This window comes from Cherax quadricarinatus, chromosome 29 (genome assembly GCF_038502225.1).
Source record: "Cherax quadricarinatus isolate ZL_2023a chromosome 29, ASM3850222v1, whole genome shotgun sequence".
NCBI classification, from domain to species: domain Eukaryota; kingdom Metazoa; phylum Arthropoda; class Malacostraca; order Decapoda; family Parastacidae; genus Cherax; species Cherax quadricarinatus.
Genome location: NC_091320.1, coordinates 1,400,017 through 1,418,548, shown reverse-complemented (window position 1 = coordinate 1,418,548; position 18,532 = coordinate 1,400,017). Strand labels below are relative to the sequence as shown.

The 18,532-nt window shown below is 44.6% G+C and overlaps 1 long non-coding RNA gene across 1 annotated transcript in view; it reads left to right on the top strand.

Moving 5' to 3' along the window:
- LOC138853363 (uncharacterized) overlaps positions 1 to 17,820 on the top strand; it is an 84,472-nt gene extending 66,652 nt beyond the window's left edge. The window contains exons 2-3 of the long non-coding RNA XR_011392558.1: positions 14,445 to 14,587; positions 14,912 to 17,820. This is a non-coding gene — a long non-coding RNA (uncharacterized lncRNA). The remainder of the gene's footprint in view (positions 1 to 14,444; positions 14,588 to 14,911) is intronic.
- The last annotated feature ends 712 nt before the right edge of the window (positions 17,821 to 18,532 follow it).

Genomic DNA, 18,532 nt, shown 5'->3' with positions numbered 1-18,532 from the left:
CACCTAATATTACTGTTGATATGAATAATCCAAGCTAAGAACTATCCGTAGAAATAGACCTGTTCTCTTCCCCTCCACTCCCTCCCTCAACCACTCTCCCCCCCCCCATCTCCACTCTCCCCCTTCCACTACTGCTATTTCCCCCCCTCCTCCCACCTCTTCCCTCTCTCCTCCTCTTCCCTGTCTCCCCCCCCCCTCCCCTCCCTCTCTCTCACACACTACGCACGTAGTAGTCGTAAGGTGTGGTGGTGCCAAACGTCTTGAGAAAACACCTGTTGCTACTGCTTTGCTGCCGCTGTCTCCGCCGCTGCTTCCCCCCTTCCTTCCCCCCTTCCTTCCCCCTCCCTCCCCCACCCTCCCCCCACCATCCACACGTGGAGGCAAGGAGAATGGGATAGTGATGAGAGGCAAAACAAGTGTGTTGATCACTGTATTGTGTGATGGATAAGTGTGTTGATCATTGTATTGTGTGATGGATAAGTGTGTTGATCACTGTATTGTGTGATGGATAAGTGTGTTGATCATTGTATTGTGTGATGGATAAGTGTGTTGATCATTGTATTGTGTGATGGATAAGTGTGTTGATCATTGTATTGTGTGATGGATAAGTGTGTTGATCACTGTATTGTGTGATGGATAAGTGTGTTGATCATTGTATTGTGTGATGGATAAGTGTGTTGATCACTGTATTGTGTGATGGATAAGTGTGTTGATCACTGTATTGTGTGATGTATAAGTGTGTTGATCATTGTATTGTGTGATGGATAAGTGTGTTGATCATTGTATTGTGTGATGGATAAGTGTGTTGATCACTGTATTGTGTGATGGTTAAGTGTGTTGATCACTGTATTGTGTGATGGTTAAGTGTGTTGATCATTGTATTGTGTGATGGATAAGTGTGTTGATCATTGTATTGTGTGATGGATAAGTGTGTTGATCATTGTATTGTGTGATGGATAAGTGTGTTGATCATTGTATTGTGTGATGGATAAGTGTGTTGATCATTGTATTGTGTGATGGATAAGTGTGTTGATCATTGTATTGTGATGGATGAGTGTGTTGATCATTGTATTGTGTGATGGATAAGTGTGTTGATCATTGTATTGTGTGATGGATAAGTGTTGATCATTGTATTGTGATGGATGAGTGTGTTGATCATTGTATTATGTGATGGATAAGTGTTGATCATTGTATTATGTGATGGATGAGTGTGTTGACCATAATTGTATTGGTAGACTGCACATTACACACGCACGCGCGCAAGCTAGCTTTGTGATCTGGTAAGCTAGCTAGCTTACCCGATCTCCTAGTTGAAGTTGTCTCCTTGGAAGTGTTCTCTCTGGAGGCTATACACTGATCAGTATCATTGTCGCTTCTGGAAATATTTCTGGAACTTTTTTCCTAACTCTTTGTAACGCTGCCTGCGATTCTGCTTGAATCTTCCCCGCAAATAAGATGACGCCCTTTGAGTACCATTTTAATTTCTGGGAAGAGAAGGAAGTCATAGAAGGTTTGATCTATGGACCAGGAAGTGTGGGGGATGACCGTCATGTTGTTTTTGGTCAGAAAACACTGGACAAACAGTGTCAGGTGAGCCTCTCCCACCTACCACACACACACCCAGCCTCCCCCACCTACCACACACACACCCAGCCTCCCCCACCTACCACACACCCAGCCTCCCCCACCTACCACACACCCAGCGTCCCCCACCTAGCCTCCCCCACACACACCCAGCCTCCCCCACCTACCACACACACACCCAGCCTCCCCCACCTACCACACCCAGCCTCCCCCACCTACCACACACCCAGCCTCCCCCACCTACCACACTCTCCCAGCCTCCCCTACCTACCATACACACCCAGCCTCCCCCACCTACCACACTCTCCCAGCCTCCCCCACCTACCACACACTCCCAGCCTCCCCCCCTACCTAGCCTCCCCCAAACACTTCCAGCCTCCCCCACCTACCACATATTCCCAGCCTCCCCCACCTACCACACCCACCCAGCCTCCCCCACCTACCTCACACACCCAGCCTCCCCCACCTACCTCACACACCCAGCCTCCCCCACCTACCACACACACCCAGCCTCCCCCACCTACCACACACTACCAGCCTCCCCCACCTACCACACACACCCAGCCTCCCCCACCTACCACACACACCCAGCCTCCCCCACCTACCACACACTCCCAGCCTCCCCCACCTACCCCACACACCCAGCCTCCCCCACCTACCCCACACACCCAGCCTCCCCCACCTACCACACACTTCCAGCCTCCCCCACCTACCACACACACCCAGCCTCCCCCACCTACCACACACTTCCAGCCTCCCCCACCTACCACATACTCCCAGCCTCCCCCACCTACCACACACACCCAGCCTCCCCCACCTACCACACACACCCAGCCTCCCCCACCTACCACACACTTCCAGCCTCCCCCACCTACCACATACTCCCAGCCTCCCCCACCTACCACACACACCCAGCCTTCCCCACCTACCACATACTCCCAGCCTCACCCACCTACCACCCACTCCAGCATCATATATAATGTGTTAAGTCACACTATTAATGCTTTGCACTCACACTGAACACAGATGTTTTATACTGTCTGAGAGTGATAGTATAGTGTGTGGTATTGAGTGAGTCGTAGTGAATGTTGGAGCTTGTCAGTCTGGCATCTGTCACCACTAACTAGGTAGGGGAGGGAGGGAGATAAAACAATAATATGAAGAGAAACAAGACTCCTCTTTCTGTATTCCTTCCTTTTTCCTTTCCTTCATCCATTTACCCTTTCCTCCCTTCACCCCTTTCCTCCCTTCACCCCTTTCCTCCCTTTCCTCCCTTCCCCCCTTTCCTCCCTTCCCCCCTTTCCTCCCTTCCCCCCTTTCCTCCCTTCCCCCCTTTCCTCCCTTCACCCCTTTCCTCCCTTCCCCCTTTCCTCCCTTCCCCCCTTTCCTCCCTTCCCCCCTTTCCTCCCTTCCCCCCTTTCCTCCCTTCACCCCTTTCCTCCCTTTCCTTCACCCCTTTCCTCCCTTCCCCCCTTTCCTCCCTTCCCCCCTTTCCTCCCTTCCCCCCTTTCCTCCTCCCCCTGTCCCCGTTCTCTGCTCTTCCCCGTTGTTCTCTCCATAAAACTTGGAAGTGCACAGTTGCACAAGTAAGCAAGTAAGTAAGTTTATTCAGGTATACACAAATACAGTTACATAGAATTATCATACATAGCAGCATATGTGTAGAGAACCTGGGATAACCCAAAAAAGTCAGACAGAGTGACTTATTTCCATTGGGGTCCTTTATTTATTTCCATTGGGCAGCATGGGTTTAGTGCTGGTTCTCTCGCCTTTCCCAGTTGTTGGACAATTAAAATATGGTCTTGGATGTGCTGGAAAACGAGCAATATGCAGATGTAGTGTTCACTCATTTTTATCATCATGAGCGCATGTTCCACCTTGAAGTGAAGACCTGATACTAGATGTAGTGTTAATATATTCGTCCAAACCTGGTTGATGCAACACTTGGCAGCGGTACTTGTTCAGTTTTCTCTTCAAGACTTCTACACTTGTTGCAGCAAGTGTTTAACAATTATAATCTTTATTTCTACAAGAGTATGTTCAACGTATACAGGTGTAGCTAACATCAGTAACATAGTGATATATAGAAAACCCCTTGTTAAGCAGTGCATAACAGGTGTTGACTAATATCTAGGTACCTGTTGTACATAACAGGTGTTGACTAATATATAGGTACCTGTTGTACATAACAGGTGTTGACTAATATCTAGGTACCTGTTGTACATAACTAGGTACCTGTTGTACATAACAGGTGTTGACTAATATCTAGGTACCTGTTGACTAATATCTAGGTACCTTTTGTACAAGGACAGCAGGTGTCTTAAGGAAACACGCCCTAATGTTTCCATCCGTACCGGGGATCGAATCACGGACCTCAGTGTGTGAGCTGAGATCGCTGGTAAGATGTTAAAAAATCTTGGATCCTGGATGTTAATACTATGCTCTTATTATGCCAAGGGTAGAAAAGGAATTAGTCATGCGTCGCTTAACGACGTGGATGCGTTTTGAGAAATGCGTCGTTGTCGTTTTGAGATTTCGTCGTTATGCAAGCATCAGTGTGCTAACACAAACCTAGATGGTTTGTGTTAGCACGCATCAACATTCCTCTGTTAATGAAAACCTTTCAGTGTTGGGGCCCAGGTTTTCAAACTTTTTAAAGGAACTTGTTGAGGTCTGCAAAAGTTTCTGCTAAAGCCTTCACTTTGAATTTTCTTTGGGGGTTTTCTCTTTTTCTTCTGCTGGGGCCATGATGAACAAAACACGATATTAAATCAAGAACAAGGGAAAATGATGCTATCAAGAGACGTGGTAAACGCCAGATGTGTGAGGCTGCTGCCTGCGTAACACCCCATACTGTTGTACACTAAACTGTTTATTTTTTTAAGTAAAAAGAGTACACTCTAGAATAACAAATTACAGTATAGTAAATACATAAGCCAGTAACATAGTTGTTTATTATTAGTATTATGTTCTGTACATAATTGTATGTTCTATACTTTTATACGGCTGGCAGTGCAGTAGGTTTGTATACACCACCGTCGTATATGCGGTCATCGTTGACTAAAATGTCGTTATGCGGCACTTGACTGTAGTGGAAAATTGTGCGGGGAACTGCACAGTTGTTTGAGTGAGATGTGTATGTGACAGATCGCTAGCTTTGGTTGATGCCAAGGAGGATGCACAGCTTTCTCACCTGTGTTAGGTCTGTGCATCATTGATCATCATTAAAGCTACTAGTTATCTATACTTCGTGTGAACGACAGTGCGGTTTCGTTTACGCGCGTCAGTATTCTCAAACTTTGAGAAGCTTTCCTTACACTGGGTATCCCTGCCTTGCTCCTTACACTGGGTATCCCTGCCTTGCTCCTTATACTGGGTATCCCTGCCTTGCTCCTTACACTGGGTATCCCTGCCTTGCTCCTTACACTGGGTATCCCTGCCTTGCTCCTTATACTGGGTATCCCTGCCTTGCTAATGACTTAGTTGAAGGACACGTTTCCTGATGCAGGTCTTAGTCATGTGATGACCCACAGCTCGAGGTTTTGATCATTTGACCGAGAATTTCTGCTGGTTTACTAGTCCACCTTTTAAAAAAAATATGGTTATGGTTCTAACCATTAGATCTGATACACAGTTGAAGGTTGTTCCTGATCTTGGGTAGACGTATTACCCCCAGAGAACCTTCACTGTTTGTATAAAATTTTCTCAAGTCTACTGGAAATGCTCAAAGAACCTTGAACTGTATTTAGTGTAGGCGAGAAAGATTATGTTTATTGAGGAGTTACCCCCGGCCGGGGGTATGGTTTGTTTGCAATCGTGTCATTACGATTTCTTGAGTCAGTTATCATAGCACATGTGTAGAGAACCTGAGGTAACACAAAACTCAGTGACTTACTTCCATGCACGATGATCTGCACCTAGAAAATTTAACAACAGTTGATGATAAGCCATCACACTAAAAATCACTCCATATGAAAGAAATCAAGAGGCTTGGCAGACGGTGCAGAACACGTAAGGGAATCACCGACGAACCCCCCCCCCCCTCCCCCCCCGGTTGTCTTTAAGGAAGAACTTTGATGAATCAGTTGATCAGCCGGTCTGTGGTGCATACGTTATATTGTGTGCAGCTGGTACCAAGCCAGCGACTGGGAAGCCTGGCCTGGGACCGGGCTAGTGACAGTGACTCCAGAAATTGACTCCTGATAAATTCCAAACTAGGCCTATGGCCAGCGTTTAATGGAAGAACTCTGGAAACTGGTCACAGGTATGAGGGGGAGTTTATGGTACAGCGGAATATATCCCGTGAGAGCAAATATACAACTGTAAAGACACTACATAAAACCAAGACAATTGGACAAGCTTATCAGCTTGAATTTCATTCTTGGCTGCTGGAGCGTACACACAGGTACTAAATACATTTGTTTTTATCACATCGACTGTTGTCCAACAAGTTAGTGACTTCAGTAAGACAGTCATTATGTCAAGTGGGTTTTCGATAACGTGGATGGGGTAAGAATACTCACGTAGGCTGGTAGTACGTATAGTATAACGGAAAGTATGGGAAAGCACCAACAGCCGACCTGCCTCTCTCTGCTCCCTATCTTCGACTGACTCTCAAAGTGCCTACGGGTGACGGGTGTTTGAAATCCTGCTATGGTCAGCAGCAATATGAATACAGTCAGTGATTCACACAGACGGTTGGTAGTGAGTCATGTACTGGTACACTGGTTACTGGTAACTGGTTACTAGGAACTGGTACTACTACTGGGAATTATACAGTTAGTGTAGTACCATAAGTGCTCAAACCTGATCCTCTGAACGACAACAATGGGTGTCGGGACCCATTATGAGAATCTGTGATCCTTGGATATCCGCCCTCTGGATGGGTGTATATAATAAAGCTGTATAACGCAGTAAACTATGACCCAGCATAGTAACTCCAGCTCCCCCCCCCCCACCTTCCCTCCACCTCCAGTAACACACTGCCCTACTCTGTATTTGATGCTCTTATTGCTAGTTGGCTTGGGTTTGAGAAGGACGTGCCTAGTGTGGGCCAGTAGGCCTGCTGCAGTGTTCTTCCTTTATGTTGTTAATAGTATTAAAGTTGGTAGAATTACCCACAATGTTAGGTAAAGGGACACAAGTGCAAGTAATGTGACATTTTATTGTGGCAACGTTTCGCTTTCCAGGAGCCGTTAACGGCTTGATAAAGCTCCTGGAGAGCGAAACGTTGCCACAATAAAATGTCACATTAGTTACACTTGTGTCCTTTTTGCTAATATATTCCAGTAGTGCGACAACACTCCCCAGTAGTGGTATTTTTCATCAGTGTATATACCCTTACCTGGAGGTTATTCCGGGGATAAACGCCCCCGCGGCCCGGTCCATGACCAGGCCTCCCGATGGATCAGGGCCTGATCAACTAGGCTGTTACTGCTGGCCGCACGCAGTCCAACGTCCAACAGATGACCTGTGGTGGGGTCAGGAAACGACTGTTGTCAGCTATGTTCTTCCACTAGTTCCTTGTCTCAGGAAACTCGGTAAAATACCATTTTGAAGTTCGTTCTGAAATTAACACAAGAAGCAACATTTCTTAATATCATTCGATGGAGGTTCCTTGATATCTCCCCTTCGATCCACCCTGATGGCTTCCATATCTACCAGGTGCTATATGACCCTTACGGGCTTATTGCTTTTCAGTAAGTGCCTTGTATTGCCATACCTGCTGGTGTCTGTCTCGTACAAGCCTGCTGTTTACGTTTTAGTAATAACCAGACAAGATACCCGTAGAAAAGATAATCCGAAAAGGTATCCCTTTTCTGAGATCACTGGTTAAGTAAGTAAGTAAGTAAGTAAGTTTATTCAGGTATACACAAATACAGTTACATAGAATTATCATACATAGCAGCATATGTGTAGGGAACCTAGGATAACCCAAAAAAGTCAGACAGAGTGACTTATTTCCCTAGGGATAACCCAAGATGCTACTACGAAGAAACAGCAGCAGCAGTGCCAGTGACCCCGACACCAGGAGTTGGTCAGACGGAGGAACAAGAGAGAGAATAGTGAGTCATGTTGCTACAGTGTGGTGGCGGTGGTTGTTGCCAGGTGTGGTGGTACCTAGCACGAGGGAGGGCCAGCCAGCCAGCCAGCCGGCCGGCCAGCCGGCCGGCCAGAGTGCGGGCAGCTGGCTAGACCATGCTGCCGCACCTCACTTGGACCTGTGTTCCAAGCCCTTGAATCCAGCCTGAATTGCTTTCATTTTCACAGGCGCTGCGTGCCCACTACGTGTTTAATGCACTTCTTATGAAAGTAATAATTGTGCCGCGCCTCACACGGCAACTTGTCAACACCACACACCTCCCCAGGCAGACACCCTCACCACTATCCTAAACAACAAACACAAACGAACACACACACGAGGAGAGGTTAAGGGACCATCTTGTCGGTATTGTATACCATTCTTGTACTACAGGTTAAGGGAACTCAACCTGACGACACTGGAGGACAGAAGGGAAGGGAAGGGAAGGGGGAAGGGAACATGATAACGACATAAAATACTGAGAGGAATTGACAAAGTAGATAGGGACAGGATGTTCCAGAGATGGGACGCAACAAGGAGTCACAACTGGAAGTTGAAGACTTAAATGAGTCACAGAGATATTAGGAAGTATTTCTTCAGTTAGAGCTGTCAGGAAGTGGAACAATCTGGAGAGTAATGTACTGGAGGCAGGATCCATACATAAATTTAAGAAGAGATATGGTAAAGCTCATGGAGCAGGGTGAGAGTGGTTCTAGTAACGACCAGTGAAGAGGCGGGGCCAGGAGCTATGAATCGACCAATGCAACCACAATTAGGTGAGTGTGCACACACGAAAAACAGTAACGAACACTACACCCATCTACACAACACACCCTCCAGTACATCCCAAACCCACACGAACCCACCAGCGCAACACAACACAACACACGACACGACAGGACACACCAACACAACACAAACCCACAGTGCAACACATCTACCAGAGCAACACTACCAACACCACACACACTAATGTGAAGGACTTAGAAGTGATAATATTATAGGATCTCAGGTTTAGAGATCACAACAATGTCATTATTACGTCTGCTAGGAAAATGATCGGATGAACAGTGAGAAGCTTCAGAACACTGGATGCCGAGCCTATGATGTATCTCTCTAAGTCACTTGTTTTCTTTAGGCTGGAATACTGCTGTACCTTTCAAGGCAGGTGAAGCTGCAGATCAGTACAGTATACACAGAACCTTCACTGCACGTATTAAAGTGCTTGACTGTACTTATTGCTGGGGCCGTTTGTAGTCCCTTGACCTGTAATTTACACCTGGAAAACTCTAGAGGGAAAATAGTCCCAAATCTGCACACACAAATCACTCCCTATGAAAGCAAACGACTGCAGACGGTGCAACATTACCCCAGTGAAAAGTAGGCGTGCCGTGAGTACATCAAGACAACACACAAGTGTCAGGACCCCAAGACTGTTCATCTGCCTCCAGCATACATGATAATTGCCAGTAAACCCCCGTTTGCCTTCAAGAGGGCACCGGACAGATACCTAAAGTCACTGCCTGACCAGCCGTGCTGTGGTTCGTACATTGGGTTGTGTGTGGCGAGGAGTAACAGCGTGGTTGATCAGGCCCTAATCCACCGTAAGGCCTGGTCATGGACTAGGCCGCGGGGGCGTTGACCCCCGGAGCTCATACTCCAGCTTTTTAATTATAATTGTCTTCATAATTTGCTGCAGCGTTTCTCCACACCTTTAATCTGTATTTTCCTGTTGTGGCTGTTATTTCTGCAGGTTCATCAGCTTTCTCATTCCTTGCCATGTTATCATGAAAGAATATAAATACATAAGAAATAGAAAAGATGGCCACTCGTGCAGCAGCTAGACCGGATTCGTAGAATTCCTTATTTATAATATACGTAAAGTGGTGCAAAATACCACTAGCACGAGCAGTCAGTATCCTTTACAGAAAAAGTTTAGATCTTACGGGTGCAGATACAGCTTCTTTGTATAAATAAGTCAGAGCGCTATCTAAAAATTACCGATCAGTAACCCCCTAACATCACACATCGCAAAAGTCTTTGAAAAAATGATGAGATGTTAAATTACCAGCTGTTTGAAATTACAAAGCCTACACAACCCAAAGCAACAAGAGTATAGAGCAGGAAGATCATCTTCGACACAACTACTAAACAAAACCCAAACATGTGGGTGTCTGACACTTATTCCACAAACATTGTCAATACAAGACGAAAGAATGTATCTTCTGGATCAGAGGTGCACTGGACCCATGGTTGGCTGTGGATCAGAGGTGCACTGGACCCATGGTTGGTTGTGGATCAGAGGTGCACTGGACCCATGGTTGGTTGTGGATCAGAGGTGCACTGGACCCATGGTTGGTTGTGGATCAGAGGTGCACTGGACCCATGGTTGGTTGTGGATCAGAGGTGCACTGGACCCATGGTTGGTTGTGGATCAGAGGTGCACTGGACCCATGGTTGGTTGTGGATCAGAGGTGCACTGGACCCATGGTTGGTTGTGGATCAGAGGTGCACTGGACCCATGGTTGGCTGTGGATCAGAGGTGCACTGGACCCATGGTTGGCTGTGGATCAGAGGTGCACTGGACCCATGGTTGGTTGTGGATCAGAGGTGCACTGGACCCATGGTTGGTTGTGGATCAGAGGTGCACTGGACCCATGGTTGGTTGTGGATCAGAGGTGCACTGGACCCATGGTTGGTTGTGGATCAGAGGTGCACTGGACCCATGGTTGGTTGTGGATCAGAGGTGCACTGGACCCATGGTTGGTTGTGGATCAGAGGTGCACTGGACCCATGGTTGGTTGTGGATCAGAGGTGCACTGGACCCATGGTTGGTTGTGGATCAGAGGTGCACTGGACCCATGGTTGGTTGTGGATCAGAGGTGCACTGGACCCATGGTTGGTTGTGGATCAGAGGTGCACTGGACCCATGGTTGGTTGTGGATCAGAGGTGCACTGGACCCATGGTTGGTTGTGGATCAGAGGTGCACTGGACCCATGGTTGGTTGTGGATCAGAGGTGCACTGGACCCATGGTTGGCTGTGGATCAGAGGTGCACTGGACCCATGGTTGGCTGTGGATCAGAGGTGCACTGGACCCATGGTTGGTTGTGGATCAGAGGTGCACTGGACCCATGGTTGGTTGTGGATCAGAGGTGCACTGGACCCATGGTTGGTTGTGGATCAGAGGTGCACTGGACCCATGGTTGGCTGTGGATCAGAGGTGCACTGGACCCATGGTTGGCTGTGGATCAGAGGTGCACTGGACCCATGGTTGGCTGTGGATCAGAGGTGCACTGGACCCATGGTTGGCTGTGGATCAGAGGTGCACTGGACCCATGGTTGGTTGTGGATCAGAGGTGCACTGGACCCATGGTTGGCTGTGGATCAGAGGTGCACTGGACCCATGGTTGGTTACTTGCCGGGAGTCTTGTTCCTCTCTGTGCAACTTCCAGTTTTCCATGGACTGTGACGTATATTTTAAAATCCTGGCCTTGGCTCCAGTAATACTGGATGAGACAGGGATTCCCACATAAAAAGTTAGTAACTTTACTCTGCAGACTATATTTGTAAAAGGCATATAAAACCTGCTCACTTGTGCAACACCTGCACAATACCATTAGCATCAACACTGTGTCCTCAGGAGACACAACTTCAGTCTCACTCAAATCCGAAAGGCATTCAAAAAAAAATTGCAGACATTGTTTTTTTTTTATATACATATAAAAGAGGCAGTAGAGCGCTGGGGAAAATTTACTTCTGGGTAGTGTAAACATTAACATTGTAAAAGTCTCTGAGAGGGCCATGAGATGCCCAATTGCAAACTTTATGGAATAGCATAAACTGCACTAATAAACCTTTAAGATTGAGAATATCATACTTGTAAAGTAAAAGTACGTAAGTGCAACTAATGTGACATTTTTATTGTGGCAACGTTTCGCTCTCCAGGAGCTTTGTCAAGCTTGACAAAGCTTCTGGAGAGCGAAACGTTGCCATAATAAAAATGTCACATTAGTTGCACTTGTGTACTTTTACTTTACATATTGTCGGTAATTCTACCAACTTTATTACAATATCATGCTTGTCACTACTACTAAACCATTAAGATTGAGAATATCATGCTTGTCACTACTACTAAACCATTAAGATTGAGAATATCATGCTTGTCACTACTACTAAACCATTAAGATTGAGAATATCATGCTTGTCACTACTACTAAACCATTAAGATTGAGAATATCATGCTTGTCACTACTACTAAACCATTAAGATTGAGAATATCATACTTGTCACTACTACTAAACCATTAAGATTGAGAATATCATACTTGTCACTACTACTAAACCATTAAGATTGAGAATATCATGCTTGTCACTACTACTAAAACATTAAGATTGAGAATATCATGCTTGTCACTACTACTAAACCATTAAGATTGAGAATATCATGCTTGTCACTACTACTAAAACATTAAGATTGAGAATATCATGCTTGTCACTACTACTAAAACATTAAGATTGAGAATATCATGCTTGTCACTACTAAAACATTAAGATTGAGAATATCATGCTTGTCACTACTACTAAAACATTAAGATTGAGAATATCATGCTTGTCACTACTACTAAAACATTAAGATTGAGAATATCATGCTTGTCACTACTACTAAACCATTAAGATTGAGAATATCATGCTTGTCACTACTACTAAAACATTAAGATTGAGAATATCATGCTTGTCACTACTACTAAAACATTAAGATTGAGAATATCATGCTTGTCACTACTACTAAAACATTAAGATTGAGAATATCATGCTTGTCACTACTACTAAACCATTAAGATTGAGAATATCATGCTTGTCACTACTACTAAAACATTAAGATTGAGAATATCATGCTTGTCACTACTACTAAACCATTAAGATTGAGAATATCATGCTTGTCACTACTACTAAAACATTAAGATTGAGAATATCATGCTTGTCACTACTACTAAAACATTAAGATTGAGAATATCATGCTTGTCACTACTAAAACATTAAGATTGAGAATATCATGCTTGTCACTACTAAAACATTAAGATTGAGAATATCATGCTTGTCACTACTAAAACATTAAGATTGAGAATATCATGCTTGTCACTACTACTAAAACATCATGAAAGGAAAACCAACGTGCATATAATGCTTACGAATTTCCAGAATGCATTTGACAAATGTAATAATGGGGTGATTGTACATAGAATGGTGGTGAAAAGTATAATGGTAACCCTTACGGGTTTAGCGCTTAGGTTTAATAATAATAATAATAGGTATAATGGCAAAGTTGGCTAATGGATAGTCAACTTTGTAAGAATGGAACACCAAGAATACCTAAAGTACGGTCGTGGCGCCTCTCCTGAGTCTTGTCCTCACAGTACAGCTAAAATTTCTTGCCATAGTTTTTTATCATTATTTGTGATTGATAACAAAATAATCATGAAGATCACCTCTGTAGAAGACACGAGAAAATTACCTGTGGAGAACATGCAACTTCCAGCTATACATCGACACGGAAAGAATGAACATTGAGAGAAGGAGATACTATATGAAATGCAAGATGATCACCAAATGTAACAAAAGGGAGATGTGAAGGTGGTGGTACAATAATGTCAGTTGACATACCTTTTAAAGACCACAATAAGGCAAATATTAAAGCCAATACAGTGACTGGCTGGATAAAGGGAACTTTGAAAATAAGGGAAAATGCCAGTGATGACACTATTCAAATTGTTTGTGCTTTTTTCTCATTAGACTGTTGTTCAGTGTTGACGACTCCAGTCATGTCAGGAGAGACATCACAGTTAGAACACATTAAGAGAACATTTGCGACCCATATAGGGTTAATAAACTATTTAAATTACCGGGAACGTATCAGTCCTAAATATATACTCTAATGCACAGATTGATTCATCATAATATAGACATATCTGCACACTGCCTTTACATACTGGAGCCAGAGTATTATAAAGGAAAATATAAAATTGAACCATTGAAAAGCTGGGGTGCTGAGGGCACAATAACAGAACATTGTATCAACATCTGTGGTCCTGGACTATTTTGCTTCTTACCAGAAGATATAAGGAACACTGAACTACGTAGTGTAGAAATCTTCAAGCGTAAATTCGACAAGACCTTCAGCCGTTTGATATGTGGTAAAGCGAACCACCAGCAGCAACAGCCTGGTTGTAGGTTGAGGCAGACAGTGTGAGAGTAGTGGTGGTGGTTGTGGTGTTGTAGTAGGTTGGGAACCTTACCTCAAACGTTACCTTGTTGTACCGCCACAGCGGCACAGTCTTGGCCCTGGCTGTAACGTTGCCTTGTTGTACCGCCACAGCGGCAGTCTTGGCCCTGGCTGTAACGTTGCCTTGTTGTACCGCCACAGCGGCACAGTCTTGGCCCTGGCGCGCGCTAATCGATGCCACCAAGTGATAATTGTTCATTATTAATGCCTGCCAATTATTCACGCTGGGAGTTTGCCAGAAACCACCTGCCTCAGTCCAGGTGGCTCTTGTGCTGCTGCTGCTGAGACCACCTGCCTCAGTCCAGACGCAGACAGGTAGTGGTTAGTGGTGGTGATGGTGGCAGGTAGTAGTTGGTAGAGGAGTGGTAACCTTGTTGGTCGGTAGTAGTGGTAACAAATTGATTAGTGATGGTAGTAGTGGTGATCAGGAAGCGTGGTCTGAGACAAGATTAGTACAGAACTGTAAGAGAAGTGACCCCTGGAACCACCAACTACAGGTAACCCTGTGAGAAGCGTAGCCTCAGCCGTCCCCTGGAAGATGAGTAACAGCACAGTATACCAGTGCTCCATCGATGACTCAACGTGTCATGCCTGAGGGCCCCGCCCAGCAAGACAACCTTGTGTGACGTCTTCCCTCCAGGTGAGCACACTAATGGTTGTCCACTCCAGTTTTACTTGTGCTGCCTGAGTGACTGGTTTGTGCAGCCGCAGGTCGTCCTGTGAGCAAGACTCGGAATGACAGAAGTCACACTGGGTCTGTCACACACTGCTGGACATTGTTATATATATCACTACAACCAAATATTAGTATCTTTATATTTTACAGTTATTATATATAGTTAGTATACACAATACAGTATGGAAATACTTTCAAAAAATAAATTGATACCATTAAAAACATTAGTCATAATTGGGTTGCAATTTCCTTTATAAAAACTGTTCATCCACCTAAAACCCTCTCCAGGGTGCCGCTTAACCTCAAGGAATGGAGAGGTTCCATTCTGCCCATCAGCCACACCAAGGAATGGAGAGGTTCCATTCTGCCCATCAACCACACCAAGGAATGGGGAGGTTCCATTCTGCCCATCAACCACACCAAGGAATGGGGAGGTTCCATTCTGCTCACCAACCACACCAAGGAATGGAGAGGTTCCATTCTGCCCATCAACCACGCCAAGGAATGGGGAGATTCCATTCTGCCCATTAGCCACGCCAAGGAATGGGGAGGTTCCATTCTGCCCATCAACCACACCAAGGAATGGAGAGGTTCCATTCTGCCCATCAACCACGCCAAGGAATAGGGAGATTCCATTCTGCCCATTAGCCACGCCAAGGAATGGGGAGGTTCCATTCTGCCCATCAACCACACCAAGGAATGGAGAGGTTCCATTCTGCCCATCAACCACGCCAAGGAATGGGGAGATTCCATTCTGCTCATTAGCCACGCCAAGGAATGGGGAGATTCCATTCTGCCCATCAACCACACCAAGGAATGGGGAGGTTCCATTCTGCCCATCAACCACACCAAGGAATGGGGAGGTTCCATTCTGCTCATCAAGCACACCAAGGAATATCTCAGTGCCCACCATAGCAGCCACCCAGATCTGTTGCCCACCTCACTTGGCCATCAACCCATCTACTCACCAAAGTGGCTGATCATCCCTTCCCCCAACTTGTCTGGTCATCCATACAGTCACTTTCCTTCCTATACTTACCATAGTAGCAGCATACCCCTTCTACCTGTCCACCTCAAACCACGGTACGCGTGGGGTTAGAACCCATGGCAAGTGAGTCGTAAAACACCAGGCTAGACCTCTCTGCACTTACCTGGAGGTTATTCCGGGGATCAACGCCCCCGCGGCCCGGTCCACGACCAGGCCTCCCGATGGATCAGGGCCTGATCAACTAGGCTGTTACTGCTGGCCGCACGCAGTCCCCCTCCCTTAGTCCACCCAGTATACAGTCTGATTACTTTTAACTAGATGCTGGGCAGTCTGTTAGTTGGAAGGAAACTGGTGTTGGAAAGAGAAGAGGAGGACCTCAACCAGCACTGAGGGCCGAGACAGAAAGGGGTTCTCCTGAACAACTTTGAACAACGACTGGAGATGTGTGAAAATACCAGTACAGGAAAGTCTGGAGTCTAATGGTGTTTCTCCAGCACCTAACATCCACTTCCCCCAGTAATGTTACTTCATCTCGTTATATCAAGATTGTCAATTATTATATAGTGTAGTAATTAAATTGTAGACATAAATGATAAATTTCAAACGTTTTTAAGCCTTCCCTTGACCCACAATTTCTGTGTGGTAGTCCTTCATTATTATGGAATTGTGTGAGGGGAGTAATTGATAGTGAGAGTATGAACTAGTGCAGTGATAAGTTCACACATCATCTGAAGGTAATTAGTCACTTATAATAAGTTACCATTGGTTTTAAGTAATTACCAGTTATCAGTATGTAGACCTCAGTGTTGTCCAGACAATTTATTTATGATAAAGCAAAATAACAATTGGAAAATTTAATTAGTCACGAAAATTCTCTAAAGTTTACTAAAAAATAAAACACAGACAATAAAGTAAATCACACACTGAAAAAAGTGAAGCAAAACTAATACACAAATAACATTGTCCTCTCCAACATGACGTACAGTACAACCCTTGTTACTGAAGTATTGTTGTTATCCGTACAGTACAACCCTTGTTACTGAAGTATTGTTGTTATCCAGTGTGACCAAGAATAACTTTTGTAGTATAGTGAGTGGTGGAGATGTTAGGATACAACACTCGGGTACTTGAGATGGTCACTTGAGATGGTCACTTGAGATGGTCACTTGAGATGGTCACTTGAGATGGTCACTTGAGATGGTCACTTGAGATGGTCACTTGAGATGGTCACACCTGTGGAAGACAATAGACATAATGAGAGATACACGTCAACAAAACACATACTTTAGTACCTTTGAAGATGAAGAGTTTCAAAAGTTTACTCTATGAGCCCGGCCATGGGCCAGGCTCGTCTGTTGCTTGCCTGGTCAACCAGGCTGTTGCTGCTGGAGGCCCGCTGCCCCATATATCCAACACAGACTCAGATCTGAGTGGTCTTCAATCATTGAATTCACTCAGAGATTCAAGGTGGTGACGAGTTGACACAAATGAAACACTCAACCCGGAATGGCAACCTCGTACAATTAGAGATGACTTCTGCAGATATATAGTTTGAGGTAGTGTAGTAGATTCACAAACTTTTTGCCAGAATTTGAGCAGCCCAGCAGGTTCCATGGTTCCAGTTATTGGCTGCTCAAAACCCTGAGCCTGAGAAGAACCATACAACAGTTACCAGAAGAACCATACAATAGTTACCAGAAGAACCATACAACAGTTACCAGAAGAACCATACAACAGTTACCAGAAGAACCATACAATAGTTACCAGAAGAACCATACAATAGTTACCAGAAGAACCATACAACAGTTACCAGAAGAACCATACAATAGTTACCAGAAGAACCATACAACAGTTACCAGAAGAACCATACAACAGTTACCAGAAGAACCATACAACAGTTACCAGAAGAACCATACAACAGTTACCAGAAGAACCATACAACAGTTACCAGAAGAACCATACAACAGTTACCAGAAGAACCATACAACAGTTACCAGAAGAAGAACCGTACAACAGTTACCAGAAGAAGAACCGTACAACAGTTACCAGAAGAAGAACCATACAACAGTTACCAGAAGAACCATACAACAGTTACCAGAAGAAGAACCATACAACAGTTACCAGAAGAAGAACCATACAATAGTTACCAGAAGAAAAACCATACAACAGTTACCAGAAGAAGAACCATACAACAGTTACCAGAAGAAGAACCATACAACAGTTACCAGAAGAACCATACAACAGTTACCAGAAGAACCATACAACAGTTACCAGAAGAACCATACAACAGTTACCAGAAGAACCATACAACAGTTACCAGAAGAACCATACAACAGTTACCAGAAGAAGAACCATACAACAGTTACCAGAAGAACCATACAACAGTTACCAGAAGAACCATACAACAGTTACCAGAAGAACCATACAACAGTTACCAGAAGAAGAACCATACAACAGTTACCAGAAGAACCATACAACAGTTACCAGAAGAAGTACCATACAACAGTTACCAGAAGAAGAACCATACAACAGTTACCAGAAGAAGTACCATACAACAGTTACCAGAAGAACCATACAACAGTTACCATCACAAGTGGGTCATTCACTTAGGCAAGTGACCCGAAAAAATAAAGAAAACGAATATTTTACTCTTTACATTTAGTAATTTATACAGGAGAAGGAGTTACTAGTGTGTTGCTCCTGGCATTTTAGTCGTCTCTCACACACCAAACATTCTTCACTCCCCCAGCAAGGTCAAAGGAAAATAAATGACAAGAACTATTAAGAAAATAAAAACTCGGATGGATGTGTATACATATATGTGTACAATTGAGAAATATACTTTAGTATCGGTATTGACAATTTTTATAGTAGCGGTTAAAGCAACAACGATACTTTTTAAACTCTTGATATTACATGTG